This window comes from Erinaceus europaeus, chromosome 18 (assembly GCF_950295315.1).
Source record: "Erinaceus europaeus chromosome 18, mEriEur2.1, whole genome shotgun sequence".
Lineage (NCBI taxonomy): Eukaryota > Metazoa > Chordata > Mammalia > Eulipotyphla > Erinaceidae > Erinaceus > Erinaceus europaeus.
Window position 1 is genome coordinate 63,416,300 of NC_080179.1, and position 12,644 is coordinate 63,428,943.

At 39.9% G+C, this 12,644-nt stretch overlaps 1 protein-coding gene across 11 annotated transcripts in view; it reads right to left on the reverse strand.

The window, feature by feature from the left end:
- Positions 1-9,525: 9,525 nt before the first annotated feature.
- ZEB2 (zinc finger E-box binding homeobox 2) overlaps positions 9,526-12,644 on the reverse strand; it is a 151,171-nt gene continuing 148,052 nt past the window's right edge. For all 11 annotated transcript variants that reach the window (XM_060178061.1, XM_007539662.3, XM_060178068.1 and 8 more), the window contains one exon: positions 9,526-12,644. This exon is cut by the window's right edge and continues 4,731 nt beyond it. The gene's annotated coding sequence lies outside the window, so the exon portion shown is untranslated.

The window sequence follows — 12,644 nt, forward strand, 5'->3', positions numbered from 1 at the left end:
TTCAGGACCCATCTTCCTCAGGTGGAATATAGAGTATGTTATCCAGCCTTCCTTCGGAGGATGGAACATTCTCTATCATTGTTGATCCATGTTGAGGGCAAGGTCCTATTATGGCACTGATGAATTTTTGAGTAAGGCTTTGGCATGACCACATCTGTACAAGTGAATAAATTAAGTTAAAGTAGGATTTTGTGACAGTAAATCACTAGGATATAGAACCACGAAGATAACATCGCTCTTTCCCTGAAGAAACTTCCACAGGTAAGTTGGAGAAGAAAAACAGGAAAGCAAAAGAAAACTGTATCAAAAGTTCATTTTTGGCCAAAAAAGGAATATGGGGTGATTTATGAAATGATGAGTGAAATACAGGCATGATGTGAAGAGGAAAAGAAAAGTTGTTTCCCTGGAGCACACACTTTTCCAGCATTTTTTTTTTAATGATGTAACATAACAGTTGTTAAGGCTATGATGAAATATTCTTAAAGCAGAGTATATATGAAAGACATAGTGAAATTTTTTTGTGTGTGTGGTTGTGTTACGGTCTTGCACATTGTGGTTTCACTTCTAGCTGTCTCTCACCTAGTGAAATCTCTTTGAAGAGCCCAAAAGGTAGCATCCTTTTGTCTGCTAGCTTCTTCATAATTCCTCAATGAAAGGTTCATGCCCTGCTGTGTTAGGATGAGGTGAAGTTGGGGCTGTTGTAGGGGAGCTAAGAAGCTGTTGGGGATAACATGAGCCTAGACCCCTAATCTAGCCCTCTTCTACCATCATCACTAGTCACTGCCACTGGGAACATCATTACTGGGAACCCTTTTGTTGGCTTCTTCAAGACTGTACCCTCATTATGAACTAGCCATGTTATGAACTGCCCCACTCTCTGAAGGGAGGCTGGGTCAGTCTACTCTGACATTTGAGGAAGACTGGTTCTGAAGTGAATGCAGCCTAAAATGTTCCCAGATATGACCATGGACTGTGAGCTCAGTCTGACAGAGACTCAGAAGTTGTATAGGCTCCAGTGCTAAATATGAATAGATATGGTCCTAGGATCAGGTCATTGTGGTAAGTAGTTAATTGCATTTATATTGCATAATTAAATAGTTAATTGCATTTATATTTACATATTTTTTCAAGTTTATGAGCAACTCTCTGCCCTAATCCTGCTTCCTAGTTCTACTCTCAAGTCTGACATCATCTTCCCAGACAATATTTCTAGTTCACCCCCATGTTAGCTATCAAGCTCAAGCAAAGAATACCAAGACATAAGCTCATAAGAACCATAAAAATAGACTTCCTATCTTCCTTCCACCCTAAGGTTCCCATTTTTATCTATTCTATTCCTACTTTATGGTTCCTGCTCATTAAATACTTTGTCCTGCTTTCCATCTTATTGCATTTTTGCCACCAAGTTCCAGATATTACTATGATTCCATCCTGACTTTTCTTGGCACATGACCTCACCAATGCTTCCTGGAAGCTCACCTCTCTAGAGCCCTACCCCACTAGGGAAAGACAGAAACAAGCTGGGGATATGGATCAACCTGCCAATGTCCATGTCCAGTGGGGAAGCAAAAGTCTGGTCCATACTTTCAAAGGGGTAAACAATAGGGAAGTTTCCATGGGGAGGTATGAGACACGGAATTCTGGTGGTGGTAACTGTATGGAATTAAACCCTTATCACCTTACAATCTTGTAAATTAATATTAAATCACCAATAAAAAATTAGAAAAAACAACTGCAGCACTATTTCACCCATTGTGAAGCTTCCCCTCAGCAGGAGGAGACTGGAGGCCTGAACCTGGGTCCTTGCACATTATAATGTGTGCACTCAATCAAGTGTACCACCATCCAGTTCCTATTTTATTATTTTAAATATATATTTTTAGGGGGCCAAACTGCAGCACCGTGGGTTAAGCACACATGCTGTGAAGCACAAGGGCCAGCATAAGGATCCAAGTTCGAGCCCCTGGCTCCCCACCTACAGGGGGTTTGCTTCACAGTGGAGCAGGTCTGCAGGTGTCTATCTTTCTCTCTGTTTCCCCCTCCTCTTTCGATGTCTCTCTGTCCTATCCAACACCAACAGTAATAATAACAATAATAACAACAACAAGAGCAACAAGAGCAACAAAAAATGGGGAAGATGACCTCCAGTGCAGGCACCAAACCCCAGCGATAACCGTGGAGGCCAAAACAAAAACAAAAAGAAAGAAAAAAGTATATATATATAAACATATAAACAAACACATATATATGCATATATAAACAAACATATATGTATATATACATATATATATACATTACATATACATATATATGTATATATGTAATGTTTATTTATTTTTGTATAGAGACAGAGAAAAACTGAGAGGGGGGATAGAGAGGGAAAGAGACAGACATCTGCAGCCCTGATTCACCACTTGTGAAGCTTTCTTTCTGCAGGTGGGGACCAGGGGCTTGAACCTGAGTACTTGCACACTGTAATGTGTATGCTTGACCAGCTTCTCCACTAATTGACCCCTTTTATTACTTTTTTTTTTAATGTGAGAGAAAGATACAGAGGGAAAGATACACAGAAAGGGATCAGGGCACTATTACTCAGTTCTGGCTTATGTTGGTGCTGGGGGTTGAACCTGGGACTTTAGAGCCCCAAGCATGACACTTTTTTGTTGTCTCTTCAGCCCTCAAAGTACCTTTGGATCTATTGGGTGGCAATATTCCTTCTTTGTTTGGATGTACAGGTTTACTGTGCACAGGAAGATGGGAACTTTTTGAATCTTTAGTATCTAGGCAGGAGTTGAAGCTGTGGGTATTGAAAAAAAATCCCTGAAGTAGGGTGACCAGAATGAGCCTTGCAGACAGCCCCAGAGGGTCCTGGGAAATGCTCTCAGGTAAGGACCAAGTAAAGCAGAGGTCAATCAGTGGGTAGGAAGAATGTGGTTATGGATTTACAGAGGAAGTCGTGAGTGGAGTTAAAAGCTACCTCTTTTGCATGTAAAGATGTGCTATGATTTTCAGGACAAATTAAATACATTAGGTGGGACTGTTATTGGTAGTAACATGCAACAGCTGACTAATGGCATATAAAAATACCACAAAGCTTAGAGAAAAGGAAATTAAATCAGGCTTTTAAGATGATATACCATCACCTAGAATTCAAATGCAAAGCATGGCATGCTAGCTTTCAAAGGTAAGGAGCAGGCAGGGCTAGATAGTGTAATGGTTATGCAAAGTGATTTTCATGCCTTAGCCTCCAAGTCCCAAATTCAAGTTCAATCCCACCATACCACCATAAGCCAGAATTGAATAGTGCTCTGGTAAGAAAGAAAAATAAAACAAACAAACAAAAACCATAGAAGTGGATTTGGTTTTCTTTAACTTATTTTATTGTATTTCTTGAGAGATGAAGATAGAGATAGAGAGAGACATAGAGAGAAACACCAGAGCACCACTCAGCTCTGGTTTATGGTGGTGCATGGGACTTTGGAGCCTCAGGCAAGAGAGTCTATTTGCATAACCATTATGCTATCTCCCCTGCCAGGATTTGGTTTTCTTAGTAAAGAGATGAGAGGTTGGCTATGGTGCATGCCCTGACTTCCTTGCTTATGCTCTGGCATAGGTAGGCAGGAGGCTAGTAGTAATAGGGTAGAGTGATGATCCTGGGTTCTTCTGAGATTTTGTTTCAGCACCTGACCCCACTGATACCTAGTTTTAGGCACTGGGAACTAGTTATAGAAATAATAACAGTCAACCTATATCTGTGGTCTTGGGCAATCTACTGCAGTCTCCAGTGTGGAGAATGGAGACATTGTAACCGAATAGTGGGAGTGGTATGGAATTATACCCCTGTTATCTTATAATTTTGTAAATCAACATTAAATTACTAATTTAAAAAAAAAAGAGGGAGTCAGGCAGTAGAGCAGCAGGTTAAGCGCACTTGGCGCAAAGCACAAGGACCTGCATAAGGATCCGAGTTAGAGCCCCTGGCTCCCCACTTGCAGGGAGTGGCTTCGCATCTATCTTTTTCTCCCTCTCTCTGTCTTCCCCTCCTCTCTCCATTTCTCTCTGTCCTATTGTCCTATGCAACAACAATGACATCAACAACAACACTAACTACAACAATAAAGCAAAAAAAAAAAAAAAAAAAAGAATCAACAAGTTAAGCTAAGGGATGGTGAGAGGCCAATCTGCCTTACCTTAAAAGTGCTGGGGTTATGGACTGCAGTAGGTACGGCTTTCTTACTGCACAGACAGGTCTTTCTGTGAACTTTCGAATCATCGCTGTCTTCTCCATCTGTGCAAAGGATGGGCCCTGTGTATTTGTTACTCTCTTGAGGGCAAGTTATTACTACAGACAATTTGATCTATCTTTGAATTGCTTGCATTTATTCATCCCATGATTGCAAGAGTGCCAGGGGAGAAGCTTTGCTCCTCGTAAGGAAGTCCATCAAGCGATAGGATTTTTATTGTAGCAAATGCTAACCTGGGGATCCAGCATGGGGAATATAATCCTACCCGAAACCATGGATAATTTTCAAAGAATGAGCATGCACAAGGGAGAGAATTTGGTTGCTAGGAAAAGAAGACTAAAACAAATGTAAGCCTGCTTCTCTCTTAGGTTTATTTTATTTTATTTTTTCTCCGATCGATCTTCAGGTTGGCCTCTGCTCCCCAGTTTTTCTGGGGTTGTTTGTCCCTCCCATCTCAGTGGTGACAGACTGACAGTGATGCTTACATGTCTGTCTCACAGGTGTGTGATCTGAGATTTGCCAACATTTGGGAGGAATCTCCCACCGAGGGTTTTAAAGAGAAACGGGGAGAGATAATAGTTCACTGGCATCAGTCACCAACTCCCACAACCAGCTGAACGTTGGAATAATGGCCTCTTCATTTGCCCTCCCACAACCCCTCCTCTGCCTCTGCCACTGTCAGATTCCCTTCCCTTCTCCACAACTGGGAACTCTAGGGAGCAGATTGTTTTGGCTGGAATTAGCTGGGCACAGATGGTACCACCTGCTGCATGTTCCTTACTTCTTATTGGCTTCTCTTTCAGCTCTGTGAGTTGCTGTGTTTGGGTGAAGTTCAGGGGAAGGGGAAGTGGCTGGGGCCCTTGCTCAGGCCTGGATTCTACTAGCACAGCTGTTGAGAGCCAACAGAAGGCTGCAGGGACTGTGTGGCCCAGGGTCCAAGCTGCCAGGAGAACGTGTCACAGCAGAGGCCTGTTGCTGCATCTAGTGCTGCAGTTTCCAAAATACAAACTTTCTTTGGCCCAAACAATTTCTGTTTGCCAAGCTGACAGATCTGCCTGTCACCAGACACAAGGCAGGTGGTCTGAGATGGGAGATGGGTTTTCTTTCACTAGGAAATCAGAGGGGCAGGGAATGTCTCTTTTTCTTCCAGGGAGAGGAATTACAAATTGGCCATAAACAAGCTGTTAAGCTCATTTTTGGGCTACTCACTGGGAATCATAACTCACGAGGTTTCTAATTCCCATCAGGCAAACCCACATAGGTTAATAAACTCAGTGTTTTTACATTTGAAGACGTTATTTGGACCAAAGCAATGAGAGGTCTTGTTTTGTAAAGCTCTTTGATTTTTTTTTCTTTTCTGTAGAATTTCTCTGGAATATATCTTTTAAAAAATATATTTATTTTCCCTTTTGCTGCCTTTGTTGTTTTATTGTTGTAGTTATTATTGTTGTCATATTGGATAGGACAGAGAGAAGTGGAGGAGGGGAAGACAGATAGACACCTGCTGACCTGCTTCACTATCTGTGAAGGGACCCCCCTGCAGGTGGGGATGGAACCGGGATCCTTATCCTGGTCCTTGCTCTTTGTGCCACGTGTGCTTAACCTACTGCACTACTGCCTGACTCTCTCTGGAATATATCTTAACAGAACATTACCTTATAAATCATTCACCTGGCCTAGGAAGTGTCTCTTCACCAGAGTTCTGTATACCCATTCTCTCCACCAGAAACTACAGTAGTTCTCCCAAGGTTGAAAATATGGGTTGACTATTATTTCTAGTTTTTTTATTATCTTATTTATTGGATAGAGACAGCCAGAAATCAAGGGGAAGGGGGAGATAGAGAGGTAGAGAGACTGAGGGACACCTGCAGCACAGCTTCACCACTTGTGAAGCTTTGCTCCTGCAGATGGGGACCAGGGGCTTGAACCCAGGTCTTTGCACATTGTAACGTGCACTCAATCAGGTACATCACCACTGGCCCCCTTGACAATTATTTCTATAACTGTCTATCTATATTTGCTCATTTTTCCCTATGGTCCTACCATCTTTCCTTTCTTTCTTTCTTTTTTTTTTTTTTTTTAATAAATATTTATTTTATTTATTTATTCCCTTTTTGTTGCCCTTGTTGTTTTATTGTTGTAGTTATTATTGTTGTTGTCATTGTTGGATAGGACAGAGAGAAATGGAGAGAGGAGGGGAAGACAGAGAGGAGGAGAGAAAGATAGACACCTGCAGACCTGCTTCACCACTTGTGAAGCGACTCCCCTGCAGGTGGGGAGCCGGGGTTCGAACCGGGATCCTTATGCTGGTCCTTGTGCTTTGCGCCACCTGCGCTTAACCCGCTGCGCTACAGCCCGACTCCCCCATCTTTCCTTTCTAAGTCATACCTACACTTATTACTACTTCCAGATGTCTTTCCTTTTTTCTTCTACTCTGATAAAATTAGAGTTCAGAACCCTGTGGTCATCTTCCCCTAACATTTCTCTCTCCCTGGGTGTATGAACCAACTTTCTTTTTTGGGTGTGAAATGTGGGATTTCTGGCTTCTGTAATTGCTTCTGCACTAGACATGGGCATTGGCAGGTCGATCCGTACCTTCCCTCCTGTTTCTATATTTCCATAATGGGCTGGGGCTCTGGAGAGGTGTGGTTCCAGGACACATTGGCGAGGTCATCTTCCCAGGGAAGTCAGGATGATATCATGGTAGCATCTGTAACTTGGTGGCTGAAAGGTGGCAAGTTATAAAGCAGGACAAAAAGATTAATGAATAAAGACCGAAGAGTAGGAATAGAACAGATGAGAATAGGGATCTTTGTGTGGAAAGAAGCTAGGAAGTCTATTTTAGGTACGCTTCTTTCTTTTTTTTTTATATTTATTTTATTTATTTATTCCCTTTTGTTGCCCTTGTTGTCTTATTGTTGTAGTTATTATTGTTGTTGTCGTCATTGTTGGATAGGACAGAGAGAAATGGAGAGAGGAGGGGAAGACAGAGAGGAGGAGAGAAAGATAGACACCTGCAGACCTGCTTCACCACCTGTGAAGCGACTCCCCTGCAGGTGGGGAGCTGGGGTTCGAACCGGGATCCTTATGCTGGTCCTTGTGCTTTGCACCACCTGCGCTTAACCCCCTGCGCTACAGCCTGACCCCTGCGCTACAGCCTGACTCCCGGTATGCTTCTTTCTTTCTATTGCTTTTAGGTATGTTTCTAGGGGCTCAAGACTTCCATGGTTTTAGCTTGAGTTTGATAGCATATGGAGTTGGACAAAATATTGTCTGGTAAGATGGCTTCAGAGATGAGGATAAGGATATAAAGTTGGATCATGGCACAGAGTAGCTCCCAAACTTGATGAAAATCTGTGAATGAAATTAACTGTTGACCCCATCAACATGACCCAGGGCCCATATAGATCCACATTTAGCACAGGAGGCTGTGTAACCTCTGAGTCCCTGTCAGTCAAAGCTCACTGCCCATGGTGACAGCTGGGAACATTCTAGGCTGCACTTACTACAGAAACTATCTTCCTTCCTCTAGTGGTAGAATAGGATGACCCAGCCTCTCTTTGGAGATGGGGACAGTCTTTACTATTACTACTTTATGGGGAGGATGCGTTTCTGGAGTAGCCCATGAGAAGGCTTATGGTGACATTCCTGATGGAAGTGACCAGTGAAGGTGGAAAGAGGGATCTACTAGAAGCTTATGCCCACCATATCTGAGTGGGAATAGAAAGATTTCTCGACTACAGACTCAGCTGATGGGTGGTCGTGTATTTACCAAGAAGGCCATAATAAAGTGAGCCAGTCTCTTCCCTGGCTAGCTTTCTTAGCTAGCTTTGTAGTCCTATATTTTTCTGATGAACTTAGACTTTCTCCCAGTTGTTAAAGCATTGCCAGCTTCCTTCTTTATGTATGTGTTTGACAAATTATAAAAAGTGTGGCATCAGTAACCCTATACTTATTTTTGCCTATCCTATAGTGTCTAGCATTATGCCTTACACACACTAGACATTCAATAACTTGTACCACTATTGATGTTGCCACTGTTTTTCTATTCCTATTATTTTTAGTGTCATAAAGTATAATAAAATGAAGTCATCGTAGTAGTAATGGAAGCATCACCAGAAGTATCAGTGTTTCCATGGCAGAGTTGGGTATCCCCAATGATTCCTGTTGCTTCTTCTTCTAATCACCCATCTTTATTTGTTTGTTTTGGATAGAGACAGACAGAAATTGAGAAGGAAGGGGAAAATAGAGAGGGAGAGAAAAAGAGAGATACCTACCTACAGACCTGCTTCACCACTCATGAAGCTTCCTCTCTGCTGGTGGAGTCCAGGGATTTGAACCCAGAGCCTTGCTCTTGGTAACATAATTGCTCAATCAAGTGAGTCACCTCCTGCCCCCCTCTAACGGCCTTTGGACTTTTCAGCACTCATGAGATCCAGAGGAGTGATGGATAGAGAATGGATGACACTAAGGACTCAGGCTAAGCATTGTGGGCTGAAAAGTTTGATGGAGTCACAACTCCTCATCAGACATAGCACCTTAAATGTTTTGGACAAACCTAGTGAAGGAGATCTCTGAGTAGTAGTTAGTAATTTTTTAAAAGCTTTTCTCAAAAGCGAGAGTGTCTTTGACTTTCAGCTAAGTGAAACTAATCCAGATCTTGCTAACAGCACCCAGATGATGACATGAGATCTTAGAGTAATGTAGCGTTTCTAAGGTAGACTTTTTTTTTTTTTCATTCCAATCTTGCATGGAAGAGTTCTCATAGACCAGAACAAACTTCTTGCAGGATGAAGGGGAACTAACCCAGTCCTTTTAATGTTCCCATATCCATCTGGAGTGATTACTGTGTTGTGTGGCAGAAAACACTGCAAGGAGAGTGGGATTCCTTTAAACAAAATTTAAAAATTATATTTATTTATTTATTGGAATAGAGACAGCCAGAAATTAAAAGGAAGGGGGAGATATATTGGGAGAGAGTTGGAGAGACAGCTGCAGCCCTGCTTTACCACTTGTGAAGTTTTCCCCCTGCAGTTGGGGACTGGGGGCTTGAACCTAGCTCCTTGTGCATTGTAACAGGTGCACTCAACCGGATGTGCCACCTGGCTGGTGAGACTGTGATTCTAACAGTCTAAATGTAACTGCTTTTCTAGATCATTGTGGGATTGAATCAGACAAAGAACCATTTGGCCTTGGTTTCCTCATCTGTAAAATGCAGGTGGTAGATTATTTTTAATTTTTTTTCTATAGTTAATGAAGAGAAGTTCCTTTTAAACTGATAGATAATAAAAATATTTTTATTATTAGTGTTTTAACATCAGTTTACAAAATTGTAAGATTTCAGGGGTAAGTTTCATACCAATTTATGTGTGAGTGTGTGTGTGTATAAGGCATCAACCATACCTCCACTGAAGTCTGTGTCTCCAGCCTAATAACCATCACAATTCTCACAAAGTAAAAGAGATTATTTGGATACTTTTTTTTTTTTGCAAGTTCACCACAGGAGTATTTTGTTGAGGAATTGAAACAAGATTGTTTTCGATAATTTCAATATAGACACAAAGTAATATAATATACCTCGGTCAGATTACAAAGAAATTTATAACATAGTTATAATGCTGATTAATAGGTGAAGGCTGATTTAATGGACCATAACAATCCCTAGAAAAGTATTTGTACAAACTATTGTTCCTATGTTCACTTTTTAAATTAGAATAGTAAGGGTGTAGATAGCAAGTGACTATTGTGGTTAGAAATATTATTTTGAGAATTTTTGGATGTTCCATCACTACTGTAAAGTAAGTGAAAAGTCCCCTCCCCCCCCTTTTTATGGGCTATTCTTTGCTAACGTAAATAAATGTTATCTAGCAGAAAAGGAAAAAAAAAAGTATCTACTTAGATGTGCTCATTGATTTGAGTAATGTAAGAGTTAAAGCAAGTTGGCCAGGGTGGTGTGTACTTCTCTTTTCTCTTCTCTCACTTAGAGGTACCTACACCCAGAAAGCTATGAGCTCACACTTTCTAAGCATGTTCAGTAATGAAGTGGTAGACCTCCACTGAATGTTTCAGGGCTACAGGAAGTGGTTGAGGGTTATTCAATAGCTAGTGTTCTCCCTTTGTGTTTGCTCCAGTCCCAGGCTACACTAGGGGTTTGGGAAATATTGTTTGTGTTGGAAGTGGTATTTTTCAGAAGACATGTAAAAACCAAGGTCTAGGTTGCTTGTGATCACTAAATATACCCTCATGTTTTCTATGAGTGTAGGGATGTTCTTGAGTTTCCTTTCTAAATTTATATTCTTGAATTCATCTCTGCTTGTTTTGTTTTTTTTTCCTAAGTAACTTGAAGACTGTATTCCTCTTTCCTAAACAAAAGTAGAATGGAATATAACTGTAATTCTTTGCAGCCTATAATTACTGTTTTAGGAATGGATAACTGATTCTCTTTTAAAGAAAAGGAAACTAAAATCTAAGTTTCCCATAAAAAAGAGGGTGATAATTTAATGCTTGCTCCACTTGACTGCTGGAACACTTTATAAGTTATATAGATTTTTTTTTGTGATGGTTTCTTTAGGAACTCTTTTTCTTTTTTCTTTTCCACTGCATGAGATAACAAATTGTAGAAGTCTTAAAAAAAAAAAAAAAAAAAAAACTCCATCCAGGTTCCTTCCATCTCTTACTAATTGTTGTTATGTAATAGGACTAGCCTTTCAAGTGTACATCAAGTTAGCAAACCTATTCTCTCTCCTGCTCACACTCTCATACTTCCCATTGATGGTTCTAAAAATGGACAGGACAAGATCATAATGCACATATCTTACTGTGAGTGTTTCCTTATGTTAGATCAGTTCCTTCTGAGTTATGTAATTGCCGGTGCTAAATTTCCTGACAGGGCAGTAGTCTATTTTTAACATTTTGGGGGCTTATTCACCATTCCATATTTAATAGGCATATTCTGTGGAGTGAAAGGAAGAAAGCTGACTGGGGGCACTTACAAATCAGAAGCATCAGGATTTGCAATTTTGGTAGAATCAAAGATATGCAAGAGAAAGACCAATTAGAATACTTCAAAGATCATTGGTTACTACTTTAATCTTCATGTATTTTTCACTCATCATTTTCTTTGACTAGAATTATTAGAATCTTTGTCATGTTCATTTCAAGGCGAAGTGGGAGATAGTAATGTTCATTTTCTATTTTCAATATTTTGAAGGATTTTTTAACATGTCATACTAGATTATGGCTGGTAGCAACTGTCTTAATAAAGTTTTAATTTGTGGAATATCCAGCATCATATCATCTCTGTGTCACTTCTCTAATTCCATATTTCTTATACAAATGAAGACTGAGGGATTTATTTCTGTTATTTAGTAGCACTTGTTTAATTCAGAGACTAATATATCATCTTCAAGGTTGAAACAGAGGCCCTCTGAAACATCGACCCAAAAAATTGGACACGGCCTATTAGCCCAAAAGAGCATGTTGCCAATTATCTCCATGTTTATTTAAATATTTAGCTTTAAAGGAAGCAGTCATTCCTTTATACTTCTTTAAATTTAGTATTGACATTTTTATTTTGGGAAAGGAGGTCTTTTTTTTTTTTTTAAACATGGATACAGGAAAAGAAAACTCTCCAATAAAAATATTGTCTAAAAAGTTTGTTTTGTCTGCATGATTTACTAAATATGTACAATTTCAATTCACAGCGAAGGTAACAAAGATTTAAACAGCCAACATCACAAATGTCTCAAGTTCTAAAAAAAAAAAAAATCACTGTGTACAGTTTAACAATTTAATTGAATAAAAACCAAGCTATGCCTTCAGTCGGAAACTCTTTTTTTTTTATGGTGGGCACAAGCCATGTATTTTTCTTCATCTTTGTTACATGATGCATATTTCAGTGACTAAAAGCCCCTTCCCATTTTAGTATATTAGGTTATGTCAGTACATACTTAAGAGAGGCATAAGCTGCCTCCTCATACACCTACATGATTTGTGATGTGTTCACATATATGTCATAGTATTTATTAGTATATAAGATGATCAGATGAGTCACCTGTGATCTTTTTTTTATGTTTTCAGATGTAGGAATGTTTTGTTGCATGTATAATTAAAAAAGATATTATGGGATTGTTACTTAAAGGAACGATAATGTGCCCAGTGTCCTCTTGGTAAGATATATAGAAAGAACTACTCTGCACTTGAAGCATAGAGATTTCATCTCTACCCAATTCAGGTTTGTAAAGTCTCCTACTATATGAATCTAAATGTTGTGGTCATTCTGGTATAATCAAGTGAGTGAACTAATGAATCATTAGAAACAAATGTCTTTGAGTGCAGAATAGTTACAGTTAAGAAGGGAGCCATAACTTTAGCTAACCCTATAAAATCTATAATAAGGTT